The sequence below is a fragment of the Myodes glareolus genome, chromosome 15, assembly GCF_982192425.1.
Source record: "Myodes glareolus chromosome 15, mMyoGla1.1, whole genome shotgun sequence".
Taxonomy (NCBI): Eukaryota; Metazoa; Chordata; class Mammalia; order Rodentia; family Cricetidae; genus Myodes; species Myodes glareolus.
In genome coordinates, this window is record NC_142040.1 from 2,513,381 (window position 1) to 2,538,057 (window position 24,677).

Sequence of the window (24,677 nt, forward strand, 5' to 3'; positions counted from 1 at the left end):
CGCATGTGAGTTTTTTGTGAAAGCTTGTAAGTAGCTTAAGGCACTTTCGAAGGAAAGTGATTTTCTCTGAAAGGACAGCATTTAGAAAGTGAAGCAACACTCCATTCACTTCTCACAGTGAATTGAAGTGTTGGAACAGACTGCTTCTCTTTCAGAGAAACGCATGTGAATTTCTGTTCAATGCTTGTAAGTAGCTTAAGGCACTTTCAAAGGAAAGTGATTTTCTCTGAAAGGACAGCATTTACAAAGTGAAGCAACACTCCATTCACTTCGCACAGTGAATTGAAGTGTTGGAACAGACTGCTTCTCTTTCAGAGAAACGGATGTGAGTTTTTTGTGAAAGCCTGTAAGTAGCTTAAGGCACTTTCAAAGGAAAGTGATTTTCTCTGAAAGGACAGCATTTAGAAAGTGAAGCAACACTCCATTCACTTCGCACAGTGAATTGAAGTGTTGGAACAGACTTTTTCTCTTTCAGAGAAACGGGTGTGAGTTTTTGGTGAAAGCTTGGAAGTAGCTTAAGGCACTTTCAAAGGAAAGTGATTTTCTCTGACAGGACAGCATTTAGAAAGTGAAGCAACACTCCATTCAATTCGCACAGTGAATTGAAGTGTTGGAACAGACTGCTTCTCTTTCAGAGAAACGGATGTGAGTTTTTTGTGAAAGCTTGTAAGTAGCTTAAGGCACTTTCAAAGGAATGTGATTTTCTCTGACAGGACAGCATTTAGAAAGTGAAGCAACACTCCATTCACTTCGCACAGTGAATTGAAGTGTTGGAACAGACTGCTTCTCTTTCAGAGAAACGCCTGTGAATTTCTGTTGAATGCTTGTAAGTAGCTTAAGGCACTTTCAAAGGAAAGTGATTTTCTCTGAAAGGACAGCATTTAGAAAGTGAAGCAACACTCCATTCACTTCGCACAGTGAATTGAAGTGTTGGAACAGACTGCTTCTCTTTCACAGAAACGCATGTGAATTTCTGTTGAATGCTTATAAGTAGCTTAAGGCACTTTCAAAGGAAAGTGATTTTCTCTGAAAGGACAGCATTTAGAAAGTGAAGCAACCCTCCATTCACTTCGCACAGTGAATTGAAGTGTTGGAACAGACTGCTTCTCTTTCAGAGAAACGGATGTGAGTTTTTTGTGAAAGCTTGTAAGTAGCTTAAGGCACTTTCAAAGGAAAGTGATTTTCTCTGACAGGACAGCATTTAGAAAGTGAAGCAACACTCCATTCACTTCGCACAGTGAATTGAAGTGTTGGAACAGACTGCTTCTCTTTCAGCGAAACGCATGTGAATTTCTGTTGAATGCTTGTAAGTAGCTTAAGGCACTTTCAAAGGAAAGTGATTTTCTCTGAAAGGACAGCATTTAGGAAGTGAAGCAATATTCCATTCACTTCGAACAGTGAATTGAAGTGTTGGAACAGACTGCTTCTCTTTCAGAGAAACGCATGTGAATTTCTGTTGAATGCTTATAAGTAGCTTAAGGCACTTTCAAAGGAAAGTGATTTTCTCTGAAAGGACAGCATTTAGAAAGTGAAGCAACACTCCATTCATTCGCACAGTGAATTGAAGTGTTGGAACAGACTGCTTCTCTTTCAGAGAAACGCATGTGAATTTCTGTTGAATGCTTGTAAGTAGCTTAAGGCACTTTCAAAGGAAAGTGATTTTCTCTGAAAGGACAGCATGTAGAAAGTGAAGCAACACTCCATTCACTTCGCACAGTGAATTGAAGTGTTGGAACAGACTGCTTCTCTTACAGAGAAACGCATGTGAGTTTTTTCTGAAGGCTTGTAAGTAGCTTAAGGCACTTTCAAAGGAAAGTGATTTTCTCTGACAGGACAGCATTTAGAAAGTGAAGCAACACTCCATTCACTTCGCACAGTGAATTGAAGTGTTGGAACAGACTGCTTCTCTTACAGAGAAACGCATGTGAATTTCTGTTGAATGGTTGTAAGTAGCTTAAGGCGCTTTCAAAGGAAAGTGATTTTCTCTGAAAGGACAGCATTTAGAAAGTGAAGCAACACTCCATTCACTTCGCACAGTGAATTGAAGTGTTGGAACAGACTGCTTCTCTTTCAGAGAAACGCATGTGAATTTCTGTTGAATGCTTGTAAGTAGCTTAAGGCACTTTCAAAGGAAAGTGGTTTTCTCTGAAAGAACAGCATTTAGAAAGTGAAGCAACACTCCATTCACTTCGCACAGTGAATTGAAGTGTTGGAACAGATTGCTTCTCTTTCAGAGAAACGCATGTGAGTTTTTTGTGAAAGCTTGTAAGTAGCTTAAGGCACTTTCAAAGGAAAGTGATTTTCTCTGAAAGGACAGCATTTAGAAAGTGAAGCAACACTCCATTCACTTCGCACAGTGAATTGAAGTGCTGGAATAGACAGCTTCTCTTTCACAGAAACGCAAGTGAGTTTTTTGTAAAAGCTTGTAAGTAGCTTAAGGCACTTTCAAAGGAAAGTAATTTTCTCTGACAGGACAGCATTTAGAAAGTGAAGCAACACTCCATTCACTTCTCACAGTGAATTGAAGTGTTGGAACAGACTGCTTCTCTTTCAGAGAAACGCATGTGAATTTCTGTTCAATGCTTGTAAGTAGCTTAAGGCACTTTCAAAGGAAAGTGATTTTCTCTGAAAGGACAGCATTTAGAAAGTGAAGCAACACTCCATTCACTTCGCACAGTGAATTGAAGTGTTGGAACAGACTGCTTCTCTTTCAGAGAAACGGATGTGAGTTTTTTGTGAAAGCCTGTAAGTAGCTTAAGGCACTTTCAAAGGAAAGTGATTTTCTCTGAAAGGACAGCATTTAGAAAGTGAAGCAACACTCCATTCACTTCGCACAGTGAATTGAAGTGTTGGAACAGACTGCTTCTCTTTCAGAGAAACGGGTGTGAGTTTTTGGTGAAAGCTTGTAAGTAGCTTAAGGCACTTTCAAAGCAAAGTGATTTTCTCTGAAAGGACAGCATTTAGTAAGTGAAGCAACACTCCATTCACTTCGCACAGTGAATTGAAGTGTTGGAACAGACTGCTTCTCTTTCAGAGAAACGCATGTGAATTTCTGTTCAATGCTTGTAAGTAGCTTAAGGCACTTTCAAAGGAAAGTGATTTTCTCTGAAAGGACAGCATTTAGAAAGTGAAGCAACACTCCATTCACTTCGCACAGTGAATTGAAGTGTTGGAACAGACTGCTTCTCTTTCAGAGAAACGCATGTGAGTTTTTTATGAAAGCTTGTAAGTAGCTTAAGGCACTTTCAAAGGAAAGTGATTTTCTCTGACAGGACAGCATTTAGAAAGTGAAGCAACACTCCATTCACTTCGCACAGTGAATTGAAGTGTTGGAACAGACTGCTTCTCTTTCAGAGAAACGGATGTGTGTTTTTTGTGAAAGCTTCTAAGTAGCTTAAGGCACTTTCAAAGGAAAGTGATTTTCTCTGAAAGAACAGCATTTAGAAAGTGAAGCAACACTCCATTCACTTCGCACATTGAATTGAAATGTTGGAACAGACTGCTTCTCTTTCAGGGAAACGGATGTGTGTTTTTTGTGAAAGTTTGTAAGTAGCTTAAGGCACTTTCAAAGGAAAGTGATTTTCTCTGAAAGAACAGCATTTAGAAAGTGAAGCAACACTCCATTCACTTCGCACAATGAATTGAAGTGTTGGAACAGACTGCTTCTCTTTCAGAGAAACGCATGTGAATTTCTGTTGAATGCTTGTAAGTAGCTTAAGGCACTTTCAAAGGAAAGTGATTTTCTCTGAAAGGACAGCATTTAGAAAGTGAAGCAACACTCCATTCACTTCGCACAGTGAATTGAAGTGTTGGAACAGACTGCTTCTCTTTCAGAGAAACGGATGTGAGTTTTTTGTGAAAGCTTGTAAGTAGCTTAAGGCACTTTCAAAGGAAAGTGATTTTCTCTGACAGGACAGCATTTAGAAAGTGAAGCAACACTCCATTCACTTCGCACAATGAATTGAAGTGTTGGAACAGACTGCTTCTCTTACAGAGAAACGCATGTGAATTTCTGTTGAATGCTTGTAAGTAGCTTAAGGCACTTTCAAAGGAAAGTGATTTTCTCTGAAAGGACAGCATTTAGAAAGTGAAGCAACACTCCATTCACTTCGCACAGTGAATTGAAGTGTTGGAACAGACTGCTTCTCTTTCAGAGAAATGGATGTGAGTTTTTTGTGAAAGCTTGTAAGTAGCTTAAGGCACTTTCAAATAAAGTGATTTTCTCTGAAAGGACAGCATTTAGAAAGTGAAGCAACACTCCATTCACTTCGCACAGTGAATTGAAGTGTTGGAACAGACTGCTTCTCTTTCAGAGAAACGGATGTGAGTTTTTTGTGAAAGCTTGTAAGTAGCTTAAGGCACTTTCAAAAGAATGTGATTTTCTCTGACAGGACAGCATTTAGAAAGTGAAGCAACACTCCATTCACTTCGCACAGTGAACTGAAGTGTTGGAACAGACTGCTTCTCTTTCAGCGAAACGCATGTGAATTTCTGTTCAATGCTTGTAAGTAGCTTAAGGCACTTTCAAAGGAAAGTGATTTTCTCTGAAAGGACAGCATGTAGAAAGTAAAGCAACACTCCATTCACTTCGCACAGTGAATTGAAGTGTTGGAACAGACTGCTTCTCTTTCAGATAAACGCATGTGAGTTTTTTGTGAAAGCTTGTAAGTAGCTTAAGGCACTTTCAAAGGAAAGTGATTTTCTCTGAAAAGACAGAATGTAGAAAGTGAAGCAACACTCCATTCACTTCGCACAGTGAATTGAAGTGTTGGAACCGACTGCTTCTCTTTCAGAGAAACGGATGTGAGTTTTTTGTGAAAGCTTGTAAGTAGCTTAAGGCACTTTCAAAGGAAAGTGATTTTCTCTGACAGGACAGCATTTAGAAAGTGAAGCAACACTCCATTCACTTCGCACAATGAATTGAAGTGTTGGAACAGACTGCTTCTCTTTCAGAGAAACGGATGTGAGTTTTTTGTGAAAGCTTGTAAGTAGCTTAAGGCACTTTCAAAGGAAAGTGATTTTCTCTGACAGGACAGCATTTAGAAAGTGAAGCAACACTCCATTCACTTCGCACAGTGAATTGAAGTGTTGGAACAGACTGCTTTTCTTTCAGAGAAACGCATGTGAATTTCTGTTCAATGCTTGTAAGTAGCTTAAGGCACTTTCAAAGGAAAGTGATTTTCTCTGAAAGGACAGCATTTAGAATGTGAAGCAACACTTCATTCACTTCGCACAGTGAATTGAAGTGTTGAAACAGACTGCTTCTCTTTCAGGGAAACACATGTGAATTTCTGTTGAATGCTTGTAAGTAGCTTAAGGCACTTTCAAAGGAAAGTGATTTTCTCTGAAAGGACAGCATTTAGAAAGTGAAGCAACACTCCATTCACTTCGCACAGTGAATTGAAGTGTTGGAACAGACTGCTTCTCTTTCAGAGAAACGCATGTGAATTTCTGTTCAATGCTTGTAAGTAGCTTAAGGCACTTTCAAAGGAAAGTGATTTTCTCTGAAAGGACAGCATTTAGAAAGTGAAGCAACACTCCATTCACTTCGCACAGTGAATTGAAGTGTTGGAACAGACTGCTTCTCTTTCAGGGAAACGCATGTGAGTTTTTTGTGAAAGCTTGTAAGTAGCTTAAGGCACTTTCAAAGCAAAGTGATTTTCTCTGAAAGGACAGCATTTAGTAAGTGAAACAACACTCCATTCACTTCGCACAGTGAATTGAAGTGTTGGAATAGACTGCTTCTCTTTCAGAGAAACGCATGTGAATTTCTGTTCAATGCTTGTAAGTAGCTTAAGGCACTTTCAAAGGAAATTGATTTTCTCTGAAAGGACAGCATTTAGAAAGTGAAGCAACACTCCATTCACTTCGCACAGTGAATTGAAGTGTTGGAACAGACTGCTTCTCTTTCAGAGAAACGCATGTGAGTTTTTTGTGAAAGCTTGTAAGTAGCTTAAGGCACTTTCAAAGGAAAGTGATTTTCTCTGACAGGACAGCATTTAGAAAGTGAAGCAACACTCCATTCACTTCGCACAGTGAATTGAAGTGTTGGAACAGACTGCTTCTCTTAAAGAGAAACGCATGTGTGTTTTTTGTGAAAGCTTCTAAGTAGCTTAAGGCACTTTCAAAGGAAAGTGATTTTCTCTGAAAGAACAGCATTTAGAAAGTGAAGCAACACTCCATTCACTTCGCACAGTGAATTGAAGTGTTGGAACAGACTGCTTCTCTTTCAGAGAAACGCATGTGAATTTCTGTTCAATGCTTGTAAGTAGCTTAAGGCACTTTCAAAGGAAAGTGATTTTCTCTGACAGGACAGCATTTAGAAAGTGAAGCAACACTCCATTCACTTCGCACAGTGAATTGAAGTGTTGGAACAGACTGCTTCTCTTTCAGAGAAACGGATGTGAGTTTTTTGTGAAAGCTTGTAAGTAGCTTAAGGCACTTTCAAAGGAAAGTGATTTTCTCTGAAAGGACAGAATGTAGAAAGTGAAGCAACACTCCATTCACTTTGCACAGTGAATTGAAGTGTTGGAACAGACTGCTTCTCTTTCAGAGAAACGGATGTGATTTTTTTGTGAAAGCTTGTAAGTAGCTTAAGGCACTTTCAAAGGAAAGTGATTTTCTCTGAAAGGACAGCATGTAGAAAGTGAAGCAACACTCCATTCACTTTGCACAGTGAATTGAAGTGTTGGAACAGACTGCTTCTCTTTCAGAAAAACGGATGTGAGTTTTTTGTGAAAGCTTGTAAGTAGCTTAAGGCACTTTCAAAGGAAAGTGATTTTCTCTGACAGGACAGCATTTAGAAAGTGAAGCAACACTCCATTCACTTCGCACAGTGAATTGAAGTGTTGGAACAGACTGCTTCTCTTTCAGGGAAACACATGTGAATTTCTGTTGAATGCTTGTAAGTAGCTTAAGGCACTTTCAAAGGAAAGTGATTTTCTCTGAAAGGACAGCATTTAGAAAGTGAAGCAACACTCCATTCACTTCGCACAGTGAATTGAAGTGTTGGAACAGACTGCTTCTCTTTCAGAGAAACGCATGTGAATTTCTGTTCAATGCTTGTAAGTAGCTTAAGGCACTTTCAAAGGAAAGTGATTTTCTCTGAAAGGACAGCATTTAGAAAGTAAAGCAACACTCCATTCACTTCGCACAGTGAATTGAAGTGTTGGAACAGACTGCTTCTCTTTCAGAGAAACGGATGTGAGTTTTTTGTGAAAGCTTGTAAGTAGCTTAAGGCACTTTCAAAGGAAAGTGATTTTCTCTGAAAAGACAGAATGTAGAAAGTGAAGCAACACTCCATTCACTTCGCACAGTGAATTGAAGTGTTGGAACAGACTGCTTCTCTTTCAGAGAAACGGATGTGAGTTTTTTGTGAAAGCTTGTAAGTAGCTTAAGGCACTTTCAAAGGAAAGTGATTTTCTCTGACAGGACAGCATTTAGAAAGTGAAGCAACACTCCATTCACTTCGCACAGTGAATTGAAGTGTTGGAACAGACTGCTTTTCTTTCAGAGAAACGCATGTGAATTTCTGTTCAATGCTTGTAAGTAGCTTAAGGCACTTTCAAAGGAAAGTGATTTTCTCTGAAAGGACAGCATTTAGAATGTGAAGCAACACTTCATTCACTTCGCACAGTGAATTGAAGTGTTGGAACAGACTGCTTCTCTTTCAGGGAAACACATGTGAATTTCTGTTGAATGCTTGTAAGTAGCTTAAGGCACTTTCAAAGGAAAGTGATTTTCTCTGAAAGGACAGCATTTAGAAAGTGAAGCAACACTCCATTCACTTCACACAGTGAATTGAAGTGTTGGAACAGACTGCTTCTCTTTCAGAGAAACGCATGTGAATTTCTGTTCAATGCTTGTAAGTAGCTTAAGGCACTTTCAAAGGAAAGTGATTTTCTCTGAAAGGACAGCATTTAGAAAGTGAAGCAACACTCCATTCACTTCGCACAGTGAATTGAAGTGTTGGAACAGACTGCTTCTCTTTCAAGGAAACGCATGTGAGTTTTTTGTGAAAGCTTGTAAGTAGCTTAAGGCACTTTCAAAGCAAAGTGATTTTCTCTGAAAGGACAGCATTTAGTAAGTGAAGCAACACTCCATTCACTTCGCACAGTGAATTGAAGTGTTGGAACAGACTGCTTCTCTTTCAGAGAAACGCATGTGAATTTCTGTTCAATGCTTGTAAGTAGCTTAAGGCACTTTCAAAGGAAAGTGATTTTCTCTGAAAGGACAGCATTTAGAAAGTGAAGCAACACTCCATTCACTTCGCACAGTGAATTGAAGTGTTGGAACAGACTGCTTCTCTTTCAGAGAAACGCATGTGAGTTTTTTGTGAAAGCTTGTAAGTAGCTTAAGGCACTTTCAAAGGAAAGTGATTTTCTCTGACAGGACAGCATTTAGAAAGTGAAGCAACACTCCATTCACTTCGCACAGTGAATTGAAGTGTTGGAACAGACTGCTTCTCTTAAAGAGAAACGCATGTGTGTTTTTTGTGAAAGCTTCTAAGTAGCTTAAGGCACTTTCAAAGGAAAGTGATTTTCTCTGAAAGAACAGCATTTAGAAAGTGAAGCAACACTCCATTCACTTCGCACAGTGAATTGAAGTGTTGGAACAGACTGCTTCTCTTTCAGAGAAACGCATGTGAATTTCTGTTCAATGCTTGTAAGTAGCTTAAGGCACTTTCAAAGGAAAGTGATTTTCTCTGAAAGGACAGCATTTAGAAAGTGAAGCAACACTCCATTCACTTCGCACAGTGAATTGAAGTGTTGGAACAGACTGCTTCTCTTTCAGAGAAACGCATGTGAATTTCTGTTGAATGCTTGTAAGTAGCTTAAGGAACTTTCAAAGGAAAGTGATTTTCTCTGAAAGGACAGCATTTAGAAAGTGAAGCAACACTCCATGCACTTCGCACAGTGAATTGAAGTGTTGGAACAGACTCCTTCTCTTTCAGAGAAACGTAATGTGAGTTTTTTGTGAAAGCTTGTAAGTAGCTTAAAGCACTTTCAAAGGAAAGTGATTTTCTCTGAAAGGACAGCATGTAGAAAGTGAAGCAACACTCCATTCACTTCGCACAGTGAATTGAAGTGTTGGAACAGACTGCTTCTCTTTCAGAGAAACGCATGTGAGTTTTTTGTGAAAGCTTGTAAGTAGCTTAAGGCACTTTCGAAGGAAAGTGATTTTCTCTGAAAGGACAGCATTTAGAAAGTGAAGCAACACTCCATTCACTTCTCACAGTGAATTGAAGTGTTGGAACAGACTGCTTCTCTTTCAGAGAAACGCATGTGAATTTCTGTTCAATGCTTGTAAGTAGCTTAAGGCACTTTCAAAGGAAAGTGATTTTCTCTGAAAGGACAGCATTTACAAGTGAAGCAACACTCCATTCACTTCGCACAGTGAATTGAAGTGTTGGAACAGACTGCTTCTCTTTCAGAGAAACGGATGTGAGTTTTTTGTGAAAAGCCTGTAAGTAGCTTAAGGCACTTTCAAAGGAAAGTGATTTTCTCTGAAAGGACAGCATTTAGAAAGTGAAGCAACACTCCATTCACTTCGCACAGTGAATTGAAGTGTTGGAACAGACTTTTTCTCTTTCAGAGAAACGGGGTGTGAGTTTTTGGTGAAAGCTTGGAAGTAGCTTAAGGCACTTTCAAAGGAAAGTGATTTTCTCTGACAGGACAGCATTTAGAAAGTGAAGCAACACTCCATTCAATTCGCACAGTGAATTGAAGTGTTGGAACAGACTGCTTCTCTTTCAGAGAAACGGATGTGAGTTTTTTGTGAAAGCTTGTAAGTAGCTTAAGGCACTTTCAAAGGAATGTGATTTTCTCTGACAGGACAGCATTTAGAAAGTGAAGCAACACTCCATTCACTTCGCACAGTGAATTGAAGTGTTGGAACAGACTGCTTTCTTTCAGAGAAACGCCTGTGAATTTCTGTTGAATGCTTGTAAGTAGCTTAAGGCACTTTCAAAGGAAAGTGATTTTCTCTGAAAGGACAGCATTTAGAAAGTGAAGCAACACTCCATTCACTTCGCACAGTGAATTGAAGTGTTGGAACAGACTGCTTCTCTTTCACAGAAACGCATGTGAATTTCTGTTGAATGCTTATAAGTAGCTTAAGGCACTTTCAAAGGAAAGTGATTTTCTCTGAAAGGACAGCATTTAGAAAGTGAAGCAACCCTCCATTTCACTTCGCACAGTGAATTGAAGTGTTTGGAACAGACTGCTTCTCTTTCAGAGAAACGGATGTGAGTTTTTTGTGAAAGCTTGTAAGTAGCTTAAGGGCACTTTCAAAGTGAAAGTGATTTTCTCTGGACAGCATTTAGAAAGTGAAGCAACACTCCATTCACTTCGCACAGTGAATTGAAGTGTTGGAACAGACTGCTTCTCTTTCAGCGAAACGCATGTGAATTTCTGTTGAATGCTTGTAAGTAGCTTAAGGCACTTTCAAAGGAAAGTGATTTTCTCTGAAAGGACAGCATTTAGGAAGTGAAGCAATATTCCATTCACTTCGAACAGTGAATTGAAGTGTTGGAACAGACTGCTTCTCTTTCAGAGAAACGCATGTGAATTTCTGTTGAATGCTTATAAGTAGCTTAAGGCACTTTCAAAGGAAAGTGATTTTCTCTGAAAGGACAGCATTTAGAAAGTGAAGCAACACTCCATTCATTCGCACAGTGAATTGAAGTGTTGGAACAGACTGCTTCTCTTTCAGAGAAACGCATGTGAATTTCTGTTGAATGCTTGTAAGTAGCTTAAGGCACTTTCAAAGGAAAGTGATTTTCTCTGAAAGGACAGCATGTAGAAAGTGAAGCAACACTCCATTCACTTCGCACAGTGAATTGAAGTGTTGGAACAGACTGCTTCTCTTACAGAGAAACGCATGTGAGTTTTTTCTGAAGGCTTGTAAGTAGCTTAAGGCACTTTCAAAGGAAAGTGATTTTCTCTGACAGGACAGCATTTAGAAAGTGAAGCAACACTCCATTCACTTCGCACAGTGAATTGAAGTGTTGGAACAGACTGCTTCTCTTACAGAGAAACGCATGTGAATTTCTGTTGAATGGTTGTAAGTAGCTTAAGGCGCTTTCAAAGGAAAGTGATTTTCTCTGAAAGGACAGCATTTAGAAAGTGAAGCAACACTCCATTCACTTCGCACAGTGAATTGAAGTGTTGGAACAGACTGCTTCTCTTTCAGAGAAACGCATGTGAATTTCTGTTGAATGCTTGTAAGTAGCTTAAGGCACTTTCAAAGGAAAGTGGTTTTCTCTGAAAGAACAGCATTTAGAAAGTGAAGCAACACTCCATTCACTTCGCACAGTGAATTGAAGTGTTGGAACAGATTGCTTCTCTTTCAGAGAAACGCATGTGAGTTTTTTGTGAAAGCTTGTAAGTAGCTTAAGGCACTTTCAAAGGAAAGTGATTTTCTCTGAAAGGACAGCATTTAGAAAGTGAAGCAACACTCCATTCACTTCGCACAGTGAATTGAAGTGCTGGAATAGACAGCTTCTCTTTCACAGAAACGCAAGTGAGTTTTTTGTAAAAGCTTGTAAGTAGCTTAAGGCACTTTCAAAGGAAAGTAATTTTCTCTGACAGGACAGCATTTAGAAAGTGAAGCAACACTCCATTCACTTCTCACAGTGAATTGAAGTGTTGGAACAGACTGCTTCTCTTTCAGAGAAACGCATGTGAATTTCTGTTCAATGCTTGTAAGTAGCTTAAGGCACTTTCAAAGGAAAGTGATTTTCTCTGAAAGGACAGCATTTACAAAGTGAAGCAACACTCCATTCACTTCGCACAGTGAATTGAAGTGTTGGAACAGACTGCTCCTCTTTCAGAGAAACGGATGTGAGTTTTTTGTGAAAGCCTGTAAGTAGCTTAAGGCACTTTCAAAGGAAAGTGATTTTCTCTGAAAGGACAGCATTTAGAAAGTGAAGCAACACTCCATTCACTTCGCACAGTGAATTGAAGTGTTGGAACAGACTGCTTCTCTTTCAGAGAAACGGGTGTGAGTTTTTGGTGAAAGCTTGTAAGTAGCTTAAGGCACTTTCAAAGCAAAGTGATTTTCTCTGAAAGGACAGCATTTAGTAAGTGAAGCAACACTCCATTCACTTCGCACAGTGAATTGAAGTGTTGGAACAGACTGCTTCTCTTTCAGAGAAACGCATGTGAATTTCTGTTCAATGCTTGTAAGTAGCTTAAGGCACTTTCAAAGGAAAGTGATTTTCTCTGAAAGGACAGCATTTAGAAAGTGAAGCAACACTCCATTCACTTCGCACAGTGAATTGAAGTGTTGGAACAGACTGCTTCTCTTTCAGAGAAACGCATGTGAGTTTTTTATGAAAGCTTGTAAGTAGCTTAAGGCACTTTCAAAGGAAAGTGATTTTCTCTGACAGGACAGCATTTAGAAAGTGAAGCAACACTCCATTCACTTCGCACAGTGAATTGAAGTGTTGGAACAGACTGCTTCTCTTTCAGAGAAACGGATGTGTGTTTTTTGTGAAAGCTTCTAAGTAGCTTAAGGCACTTTCAAAGGAAAGTGATTTTCTCTGAAAGAACAGCATTTAGAAAGTGAAGCAACACTCCATTCACTTCGCACATTGAATTGAAATGTTGGAACAGACTGCTTCTCTTTCAGGGAAACGGATGTGTGTTTTTTGTGAAAGTTTGTAAGTAGCTTAAGGCACTTTCAAAGGAAAGTGATTTTCTCTGAAAGAACAGCATTTAGAAAGTGAAGCAACACTCCATTCACTTCGCACAATGAATTGAAGTGTTGGAACAGACTGCTTCTCTTTCAGAGAAACGCATGTGAATTTCTGTTGAATGCTTGTAAGTAGCTTAAGGCACTTTCAAAGGAAAGTGATTTTCTCTGAAAGGACAGCATTTAGAAAGTGAAGCAACACTCCATTCACTTCGCACAGTGAATTGAAGTGTTGGAACAGACTGCTTCTCTTTCAGAGAAACGGATGTGAGTTTTTTGTGAAAGCTTGTAAGTAGCTTAAGGCACTTTCAAAGGAAAGTGATTTTCTCTGACAGGACAGCATTTAGAAAGTGAAGCAACACTCCATTCACTTCGCACAATGAATTGAAGTGTTGGAACAGACTGCTTCTCTTACAGAGAAACGCATGTGAATTTCTGTTGAATGCTTGTAAGTAGCTTAAGGCACTTTCAAAGGAAAGTGATTTTCTCTGAAAGGACAGCATTTAGAAAGTGAAGCAACACTCCATTCACTTCGCACAGTGAATTGAAGTGTTGGAACAGACTGCTTCTCTTTCAGAGAAATGGATGTGAGTTTTTTGTGAAAGCTTGTAAGTAGCTTAAGGCACTTTCAAATAAAGTGATTTTCTCTGAAAGGACAGCATTTAGAAAGTGAAGCAACACTCCATTCACTTCGCACAGTGAATTGAAGTGTTGGAACAGACTGCTTCTCTTTCAGAGAAACGGATGTGAGTTTTTTGTGAAAGCTTGTAAGTAGCTTAAGGCACTTTCAAAAGAATGTGATTTTCTCTGACAGGACAGCATTTAGAAAGTGAAGCAACACTCCATTCACTTCGCACAGTGAACTGAAGTGTTGGAACAGACTGCTTCTCTTTCAGCGAAACGCATGTGAATTTCTGTTCAATGCTTGTAAGTAGCTTAAGGCACTTTCAAAGGAAAGTGATTTTCTCTGAAAGGACAGCATGTAGAAAGTAAAGCAACACTCCATTCACTTCGCACAGTGAATTGAAGTGTTGGAACAGACTGCTTCTCTTTCAGATAAACGCATGTGAGTTTTTTGTGAAAGCTTGTAAGTAGCTTAAGGCACTTTCAAAGGAAAGTGATTTTCTCTGAAAAGACAGAATGTAGAAAGTGAAGCAACACTCCATTCACTTCGCACAGTGAATTGAAGTGTTGGAACCGACTGCTTCTCTTTCAGAGAAACGGATGTGAGTTTTTTGTGAAAGCTTGTAAGTAGCTTAAGGCACTTTCAAAGGAAAGTGATTTTCTCTGACAGGACAGCATTTAGAAAGTGAAGCAACACTCCATTCACTTCGCACAATGAATTGAAGTGTTGGAACAGACTGCTTCTCTTTCAGAGAAACGGATGTGAGTTTTTTGTGAAAGCTTGTAAGTAGCTTAAGGCACTTTCAAAGGAAAGTGATTTTCTCTGACAGGACAGCATTTAGAAAGTGAAGCAACACTCCATTCACTTCGCACAGTGAATTGAAGTGTTGGAACAGACTGCTTTTCTTTCAGAGAAACGCATGTGAATTTCTGTTCAATGCTTGTAAGTAGCTTAAGGCACTTTCAAAGGAAAGTGATTTTCTCTGAAAGGACAGCATTTAGAATGTGAAGCAACACTTCATTCACTTCGCACAGTGAATTGAAGTGTTGAAACAGACTGCTTCTCTTTCAGGGAAACACATGTGAATTTCTGTTGAATGCTTGTAAGTAGCTTAAGGCACTTTCAAAGGAAAGTGATTTTCTCTGAAAGGACAGCATTTAGAAAGTGAAGCAACACTCCATTCACTTCGCACAGTGAATTGAAGTGTTGGAACAGACTGCTTCTCTTTCAGAGAAACGCATGTGAATTTCTGTTCAATGCTTTTAAGTAGCTTAAGGCACTTTCAAAGGAAAGTGATTTTCTCTGAAAGGACAGCATTTAGAAAGTGAAGCAACACTCCATTCACTTCGCACAGTGAATTGAAGTGTTGGAACAGACTGCTTCTCTTTCAGGGAAACGCATGTGAGTTTTTTGTGAAAGCTTGTAAGTAGCTTAAGGCACTTTCAAAGCAAAGTGATTTTCTCTGAAAGGACAGCATTTAGTAAGTGAAACAACACTCCATTCACTTCGCACAGTGAATTGAAGTGTTGGAATAGACTGCTTCTCTTTCAGAGAAACGCATGTGAATTTCTGTTCAATGCTTGTAAGTAGCTTAAGGCACTTTCAAAGGAAATTGATTTTCTCTGAAAGGACAGCATTTAGAAAGTGAAGCAACACTCCATTCACTTCGCACAGTGAATTGAAGTGTTGGAACAGACTGCTTCTCTTTCAGAGAAACGCATGTGAATTTCTGTTGAATGCTTGTAAGTAGCTTAAGGCACTTTCAAAGGAAAGTGATTTTCTCTGACAGGACAGCATTTAGAAAGTGAAGCAACACTCCATTCACTTCGCACAGTGAATTGAAGTGTTGGAACAGACTGCTTCTCTTTCAGAGAAACGGATGTGAGTTTTTTGTGAAAGCTTGTAAGTAGCTTAAGGCACTTTCAAAGGAAAGTGATTTTCTCTGAAAGGACAGAATGTAGAAAGTGAAGCAACACTCCATTCACTTTGCACAGTGAATTGAAGTGTTGGAACAGACTGCTTCTCTTTCAGAGAAACGGATGTGATTTTTTTGTGAAAGCTTGTAAGTAGCTTAAGGCACTTTCAAAGGAAAGTGATTTTCTCTGAAAGGACAGCATGTAGAAAGTGAAGCAACACTCCATTCACTTTGCACAGTGAATTGAAGTGTTGGAACAGACTGCTTCTCTTTCAGAAAAACGGATGTGAGTTTTTTGTGAAAGCTTGTAAGTAGCTTAAGGCACTTTCAAAGGAAAGTGATTTTCTCTGACAGGACAGCATTTAGAAAGTGAAGCAACACTCCATTCACTTCGCACAGTGAATTGAAGTGTTGGAACAGACTGCTTCTCTTTCAGGGAAACACATGTGAATTTCTGTTGAATGCTTGTAAGTAGCTTAAGGCACTTTCAAAGGAAAGTGATTTTCTCTGAAAGGACAGCATTTAGAAAGTGAAGCAACACTCCATTCACTTCGCACAGTGAATTGAAGTGTTGGAACAGACTGCTTCTCTTTCAGAGAAACGCATGTGAATTTCTGTTCAATGCTTGTAAGTAGCTTAAGGCACTTTCAAAGGAAAGTGATTTTCTCTGAAAGGACAGCATTTAGAAAGTAAAGCAACACTCCATTCACTTCGCACAGTGAATTGAAGTGTTGGAACAGACTGCTTCTCTTTCAGAGAAACGGATGTGAGTTTTTTGTGAAAGCTTGTAAGTAGCTTAAGGCACTTTCAAAGGAAAGTGATTTTCTCTGAAAAGACAGAATGTAGAAAGTGAAGCAACACTCCATTCACTTCGCACAGTGAATTGAAGTGTTGGAACAGACTGCTTCTCTTTCAGAGAAACGGATGTGAGTTTTTTGTGAAAGCTTGTAAGTAGCTTAAGGCACTTTCAAAGGAAAGTGATTTTCTCTGACAGGACAGCATTTAGAAAGTGAAGCAACACTCCATTCACTTCGCACAGTGAATTGAAGTGTTGGAACAGACTGCTTTTCTTTCAGAGAAACGCATGTGAATTTCTGTTCAATGCTTGTAAGTAGCTTAAGGCACTTTCAAAGGAAAGTGATTTTCTCTGAAAGGACAGCATTTAGAATGTGAAGCAACACTTCATTCACTTCGCACAGTGAATTGAAGTGTTGGAACAGACTGCTTCTCTTTCAGGGAAACACATGTGAATTTCTGTTGAATGCTTGTAAGTAGCTTAAGGCACTTTCAAAGGAAAGTGATTTTCTCTGAAAGGACAGCATTTAGAAAGTGAAGCAACACTCCATTCACTTCACACAGTGAATTGAAGTGTTGGAACAGACTGCTTCTCTTTCAGAGAAACGCATGTGAATTTCTGTTCAATGCTTGTAAGTAGCTTAAGGCACTTTCAAAGGAAAGTGATTTTCTCTGAAAGGACAGCATTTAGAAAGTGAAGCAACACTCCATTCACTTCGCACAGTGAATTGAAGTGTTGGAACAGACTGCTTCTCTTTCAAGGAAACGCATGTGAGTTTTTTGTGAAAGCTTGTAAGTAGCTTAAGGCACTTTCAAAGCAAAGTGATTTTCTCTGAAAGGACAGCATTTAGTAAGTGAAGCAACACTCCATTCACTTCGCACAGTGAATTGAAGTGTTGGAACAGACTGCTTCTCTTTCAGAGAAACGCATGTGAATTTCTGTTCAATGCTTGTAAGTAGCTTAAGGCACTTTCAAAGGAAAGTGATTTTCTCTGAAAGGACAGCATTTAGAAAGTGAAGCAACACTCCATTCACTTCGCACAGTGAATTGAAGTGTTGGAACAGACTGCTTCTCTTTCAGAGAAACGCATGTGAGTTTTTTGTGAAAGCTTGTAAGTAGCTTAAGGCACTTTCAAAGGAAAGTGATTTTCTCTGACAGGACAGCATTTAGAAAGTGAAGCAACACTCCATTCACTTCGCACAGTGAATTGAAGTGTTGGAACAGACTGCTTCTCTTAAAGAGAAACGCATGTGTGTTTTTTGTGAAAGCTTCTAAGTAGCTTAAGGCACTTTCAAAGGAAAGTGATTTTCTCTGAAAGAACAGCATTTAGAAAGTGAAGCAACACTCCATTCACTTCGCACAGTGAATTGAAGTGTTGGAACAGACTGCTTCTCTTTCAGAGAAACGCATGTGAATTTCTGTTCAATGCTTGTAAGTAGCTTAAGGCACTTTCAAAGGAAAGTGATTTTCTCTGAAAGGACAGCATTTAGAAAGTGAAGCAACACTCCATTCACTTCGCACAGTGAATTGAAGTGTTGGAACAGACTGCTTCTCTTTCAGAGAAACGGATGTGAGTTTTTTGTGAAAGCTTGTAAGTAGCTTAAGGCACTTTCAAAGGAAAGTGATTTTCTCTGAAAGGACAGAATGTAGAAAGTGAAGCAACACTCCATTCACTTTGCACAGTGAATTGAAGTGTTGGAACAGACTGCTTCTCTTTCAGAGAAACGGATGTGAGTTTTTTGTGAAAGCTTGTAAGTAGCTTAAGGCACTTTCAAAGGAAAGTGATTTTCTCTGAAAGGACAGCATGTAGAAAGTGAAGCAACACTCCATTCACTTTGCACAGTGAATTGAAGTGTTGGAACAGACTGCTTCTCTTTCAGGGAAACGGATGTGAGTTTTTTGTGAAAGCTTGTAAGTAGCTTAAGGCACTTTCAAAGGAAAGTGATTTTCTCTGACAGGACAGCATTTAGAAAGTGAAGCAACACTCCATTCACTTCGCACAGTGAATTGAAGTGTTGGAACAGACTGCTTCTCTTTCAGGGAAACACATGTGAATTTCTGTTGAATGCTTGTAAGTAGCTTAAGGCACTTTCAAAGGAAAGTGATTTTCTCTGAAAGGACAGCATTTAGAAAGTGAAGCAACACTCCATTCACTTCGCACAGTGAATTGAAGTGTTGGAACAGACTGCTTCTCTTTCAGAGAAACGCATGTGAATTTCTGTTCAATGCTTGTAAGTAGCTTAAGGCACTTTCAAAGGAAAGTGATTTTCTCTGAAAGGACAGCATTTAGAAAGTGACGCAACACTCCATTCACTTCGCACAGTGAATTGAAGTGTTGGAACAGACTGCTTCTCTTTCAGCGAAACGCATGTGAATTTCTGTTTAATGCTTGTAAGTAGCTTAAGGCACTTTCAAAGGAAAGTGATTTTCTCTGAAAGGACAGCATTTAGGAAGTGAAGCAATATTCCATTCACTTCGAACAGTGAATTGAAGTGTTGGAACAGACTTCTTCTCTTTCAGAGAAACGCATGTGAATTTCTGTTGAATGCTTATAAGTGGCTTAAGGCACTTTCAAAGGAATGTGATTTTCTCTGATAGGACAGCATTTAGAAAGTGAAGCAACACTCCATTCACTTCGCACAGTGAATTGAAGTGTTGGAACAGACTGCTTCTCTTTCAGAGAAACGCATGTGAATTTCTGTTGAATGCTTGTAAGTAGCTTAAGGCAATTTCAAAGGAAAGTGATTTTCCCTGAAAGGACAGCATTTAGAAAGTGAAGCAACACTCCATTCACTTCGCACAGTGAATTGAAGTGTTGGAACAGACTGCTTCTCTTTCACAGAAACGCATGTGAATTTCTGTTGAATGCATGTAAGTAGCTTAAGGCACTTTCAAAGGAAAGTAATTTTCTCCGAAAGGACAGCATGTAGAAAGTGAAGCAACACTCCATTCACTTCGCACAGTGAATTGAAGTGTTGGAACAGACTGCTTCTCTTTCAGATAAACGCATGTGAGTTTTTTGTGAAAGCTTGTAAGTAGCTTAAGGCACTTTCGAAGGAAAGTGATTTACTCTGAAAGGACAGCATTTAGAAAGTGAAGCAACACTCCATTCACTTCGCAGAGTGAATTGAAGTGTTGGAACAGACTGCTTCTCTTTCAGAGAAACGCATGTGAATTTCTGTTCAATGCTTGTAAGTAGCTTAAGGCACTTTCAAAGGAAAGTGATTTTCTCTGAAAGGACAGCATTTAGAAAGTGAAGCAACACTCCATTCACTTCGCACAGTGAATTGAAGTGTTGGAACAGACTGCTTCTCTTTCAGAGAAACGGATGTGAGTTTTTTGTGAAAGCTTGTAAGTAGCTTAAGGCACTTTCAAAGGAAAGTGATTTTCTCTGAAAGGACAGAATGTAGAAAGTGAAGCAACACTCCATTCACTTCGCACAGTGAATTGAAGTGTTGGAACAGACTGCTTCTCTTTCAGAGAAACGGATGTGAGTTTTTTGTGAAAGCTTGTAAGTAGCTTAAGGCATTTTCAAAGGAAAGTGATTTTCTCTGACAGGACAGCATTTAGAAAGTGAAGCAACACTCCATTCACTTCGCACAGTGAATTGAAGTGTTGGAACAGACTGCTTTTCTTTCAGAGAAACGCATGTGAATTTCTGTTCAATGCTTGTAAGTAGCTTAAGGCACTTTCAAAGGAAAGTGATTTTCTCTGAAAGGACAGCATTTAGAAAGTGAAGCAACACTCCATTCACTTCGCACAGTGAATTGAAGTGTTGGAACAGACTGCTTCTCTTTCAGGGATACACATGTGAATTTCTGTTGAATGCTTGTAAGTAGCTTAAGGCACTTTCAAAGGAAAGTGATTTTCTCTGAAAGGACAGCATTTAGAAAGTGAAGCAACACTCCATTCACTTCGCACAGTGAATTGAAGTGTTGGAACAGACTGCTTCTCTTTCAGAGAAACGCATGTGAATTTCTGTTCAATGCTTGTAAGTAGCTTAAGGCACTTTCAAAGGAAAGTGATTTTCTCTGAAAGGACAGCATTTAGAAAGTGAAGCAACACTCCATTCACTTCGCACAGTGAATTGAAGTGTTGGAACAGACTGCTTCTCTTTCAGGGATACACATGTGAATTTCTGTTGAATGCTTGTAAGTAGCTTAAGGCACTTTCAAAGGAAAGTGATTTTCTCTGAAAGGACAGCATTTAGAAAGTGAAGCAACACTCCATTCACTTCGCACAGTGAATTGAAGTGTTGGAACAGACTGCTTCTCTTTCAGAGAAACGCATGTGAATTTCTGTTCAATGCTTGTAAGTAGCTTAAGGCACTTTCAAAGGAAAGTGATTTTCTCTGAAAGGACAGCATTTAGAAAGTGAAGCAACACTCCATTCACTTCGCACAGTGAATTGAAGTGTTGGAACAGACTGCTTCTCTTTCAGAGAAACGCATGTGAATTTCTGTTGAATGCTTGTAAGTAGCTTAAGGCACTTTCAAAGGAAAGTGATTTTCTCTGAAAGGACAGCATTTAGAAAGTGAAGCAACACTCCATTCACTTCGCACAGTGAATTGAAGTGTTGGAACAGACTGCTTCTCTTTCAGAGAAACGCATGTGATTTCTGTTGAATGCTTGTAAGTAGCTTAAGGCAATTTCAAAGGAAAGTGATTTTCCCTGAAAGGACAGCATTTAGAAAGTGAAGCAACACTCCATTCACTTCGCACAGTGAATTGAAGTGTTGGAACAGACTGCTTCTCTTTCACAGAAACGCATGTGAATTTCTGTTGAATGCATGTAAGTAGCTTAAGGCACTTTCAAAGGAAAGTAATTTTCTCCGAAAGGACAGCATGTAGAAAGTGAAGCAACACTCCATTCACTTCGCACAGTGAATTGAAGTGTTGGAACAGACTGCTTCTCTTTCAGATAAACGCATGTGAGTTTTTTGTGAAAGCTTGTAAGTAGCTTAAGGCACTTTCGAAGGAAAGTGATTTACTCTGAAAGGACAGCATTTAGAAAGTGAAGCAACACTCCATTCACTTCGCACAGTGAATTGAAGTGTTGGAACAGACTGCTTCTCTTTCAGAGAAACGCATGTGAGTTTTTTGTGAAAGCCTGTAAGTAGCTTAAGGCACTTTCAAAGGAAAGTGATTTTCTCTGAAAGGACAGCATTTAGAAAGTGAAGCAACACTCCATTCACTTCGCACAGTGAATTGAAGTGTTGGAACAGACTGCTTCTCTTTCAGAGAAACGGATGTGAGTTTTTTGTGAAAGCTTGTAAGTAGCTTAAGGCACTTTCAAAGGAATGTGATTTTCTCTGACAGGACAGCATTTAGAAAGTGAAGCAACACTCCATTCACTTCGCACAGTGAATTGAAGTGTTGGAACAGACTGCTTCTCTTTCAGCGAAACGCATGTGAATTTCTGTTGAATGCTTGTAAGTAGCTTAAGGCACTTTCAAAGGAAAGTGATTTTCTCTGAAAGGACAGCATTTAGAAAGTGAAGCAACACTCCATTCACTTCGCACAGTGAATTGAAGTGTTGGAACAGACTGCTTCTCTTTCAAAGAAACGGATGTGAGTTTTTTGTGAAAGCTTGTAAGTAGCTTAAGGCACTTTCAAAGGAAAGTGATTTTCTCTGAAAGGACAGAATGTAGAAAGTGAAGCAACACTCCATTCACTTCGCAAAGTGAATTGAAGTGTTGGAACAGACTGCTTCTCTTTCAGAGAAACGGATGTGAGTTTTTTGTGAAAGCTTGTAAGTAGCTTAAGGCATTTTCAAAGGAAAGTGATTTTCTCTGACAGGACAGCATTTAGAAAGTGAAGCAACACTCCATTCACTTCGCACAGTGAATTGAAGTGTTGGAACAGACTGCTTTTCTTTCAGAGAAACGCATGTGAATTTCTGTTCAATGCTTGTAAGTAGCTTAAGGCACTTTCAAAGGAAAGTGATTTTCTCTGAAAGGACAGCATTTAGAAAGTGAAGCAACACTCCATTCACTTCGCACAGTGAATTGAAGTGTTGGAACAGACTGCTTCTCTTTCAGGGATACACATGTGAATTTCTGTTGAATGCTTGTAAGTAGCTTAAGGCACTTTCAAAGGAAAGTGATTTTCTCTGAAAGGACAGCATTTAGAAAGTGAAGCAACACTCCATTCACTTCGCACAGTGAATTGAAGTGTTGGAACAGACTGCTTCTCTTTCAGAGAAACGCATGTGAATTTCTGTTCAATGCTTGTAAGTAGCTTAAGGCACTTTCAAAGGAAAGTGATTTTCTCTGAAAGGACAGCATTTAGAAAGTGAAGCAACACTCCATTCACTTCGCACAGTGAATTGAAGTGTTGGAACAGACTGCTTCTCTTTCAGAGAAACGCATGTGAATTTCTGTTGAATGCTTGTAAGTAGCTTAAGGCACTTTCAAAGGAAAGTGATTTTCTCTGAAAGGACAGCATTTAGAAAGTGAAGCAACACTCCATTCACTTCGCACAGTGAATTGAAGTGTTGGAACAGAATGCTTCTCTTTCAGAGAAACGGATGTGAGTTTTTTGTGAAAGCTTGTAAGTAGCTTAAGGCACTTTCAAAGCAAAGTGATTTTCTCTGACAGGACAGCATTTAGAAAGTGAAGCAACACTCCATTCACTTCGCACAGTGAATTGAAGTGTTGGAACAGACTGCTTCTCTTTCAGAGAAACGCATGTGAATTTCTGTTGAATGCTTGTAAGTAGCTTAAGGCGCTTTCAAAGGAAAGTGATTTTCTCTGAAAGGACAGCATTTAGAAAGTGAAGGAACACTCCATTCACTTCGCAGAGTGAATTGAAGTGTTGGAACAGACTGCTTCTCTTTCAGAGAAATGCCTGTGAATTTCTGTTGAATGCTTGTAAATAGCTTAAGGCACTTTCAAAGGAAAGTGATTTACTCTGAAAGGACAGCATTTAGAAAGTGAAGTAACACTCCATTCACTTCGCACAGTGAATTGAAGTGTTGGAACAGACTGCTTCTCTTTCACAGAAACGCATGTGAGTTTTTTGTAAAAGCTTGTAAGTAGCTTAAGGCACTTTCAAAGGAAAGTGATTTTCTCTGACAGGACAGCATTTAGAAAGTGAAGCAACACTCCATTCACTTCGCACAATGAATTGAAGTGTTGGAACAGACTGCTTCTCTTTCAGAGAAACGGATGTGAGTTTTTTGTGAAAGCTTGTAAGTAGCTTAAGGCACTTTCAAAGGAAAGTGATTTTCTCTGACAGGACAGCATTTAGAAAGTGAAGCAACACTCCATTCACTTCGCACAGTGAATTGAAGTGTTGGAACAGACTGCTTCTCTTTCAGCGAAACGCATGTGAATTTCTGTTGAATGCTTGTAAGTAGCTTAAGGCACTTTCAAAGGAAAGTGATTTTCTCTGAAAGGACAGCATTTAGGAAGTGAAGCAATATTCCATTCACTTCGAACAGTGAATTGAAGTGTTGGAACAGACTGCTTCTCTTTCAGAGAAACGCATGTGAATTTCTGTTGAATGCTTATAAGTAGCTTAAGGCACTTTCAAAGGAAAGTGATTTTCTCTGAAAGGACAGCATTTAGAAAGTGAAGCAACACTCCATTCACTTCGCACAGTGAATTGAAGTGTTGGAACAGACTGCTTCTCTTTCAGAGAAACGCATGTGAATTTCTGTTGAATGCTTGTAAGTAGCTTAAGGCACTTTCAAAGGAAAGTGATTTTCTCTGAAAGGACAGCATTTAGAAAGTGAAGCAACACTCCATTCACTTCGCACAGTGAATTGAAGTGTTGGAACAGACTGCTTCTCTTTCAGAGAAACGGATGTGAGTTTTTTCTGAAGGCTTGTAAGTAGCTTAAGGCACTTTCAAAGGAAAGTGATTTTCTCTGACAGGACAGCATTTAGAAAGTGAAGCAACACTCCATTCACTTCGCACAGTGAATTGAAGTGTTGGAACAGACTGCTTCTCTTAAAGAGAAACGCATGTGAATTTCTGTTGAATGCTTGTAAGTAGCTTAAGGCACTTTCAAAGGAAAGTGATTTTCTCTGAAAGGACAGCATTTAGAAAGTGAAGCAACACTCCATTCACTTCGCACAGTGAATTGAAGTGTTGGAACAGACTGCTTCTCTTTCAGAGAAACGCATGTGAATTTCTGTTGAATGCTTGTAAGTAGCTTAAGGCACTTTCAAAGGAAATTGATTTTCTCTGAAAGGACAGCATTTAGGAAGTGAAGCAACACTCCATTCACTTCGCACAGTGAATTGAAGTGTTGGAACAGACTGCTTCTCTTTCAGAGAAACGCATGTGAGTTTTTTGTGAAAGCTTGTAAGTAGCTTAAGGCACTTTCAAAGGAAAGTGATTTTCTCTGAAAGGACAGCATTTAGAAAGTGAAGCAACACTCCATTCACTTCGCACAGTGAATTGAAGTGTTGGGACAGACTGCTTCTCTTTCAGAGAAACGCATGTGAATTTTTTGTAAAAGCTTGTAAGTAGCTTAAGGCACTTTCAAAGGAAAGTGATTTTCTCTGACAGGACAGCATTTACAAAGTGAAGCAACACTCCATTCACTTCGCACAGTGAATTGAAGTGTTGGAACAGACTGCTCCTCTTACAGAGAAACGCATGTGAATTTCTGTTGAATGCTTGTAAGTAGCTTAAGG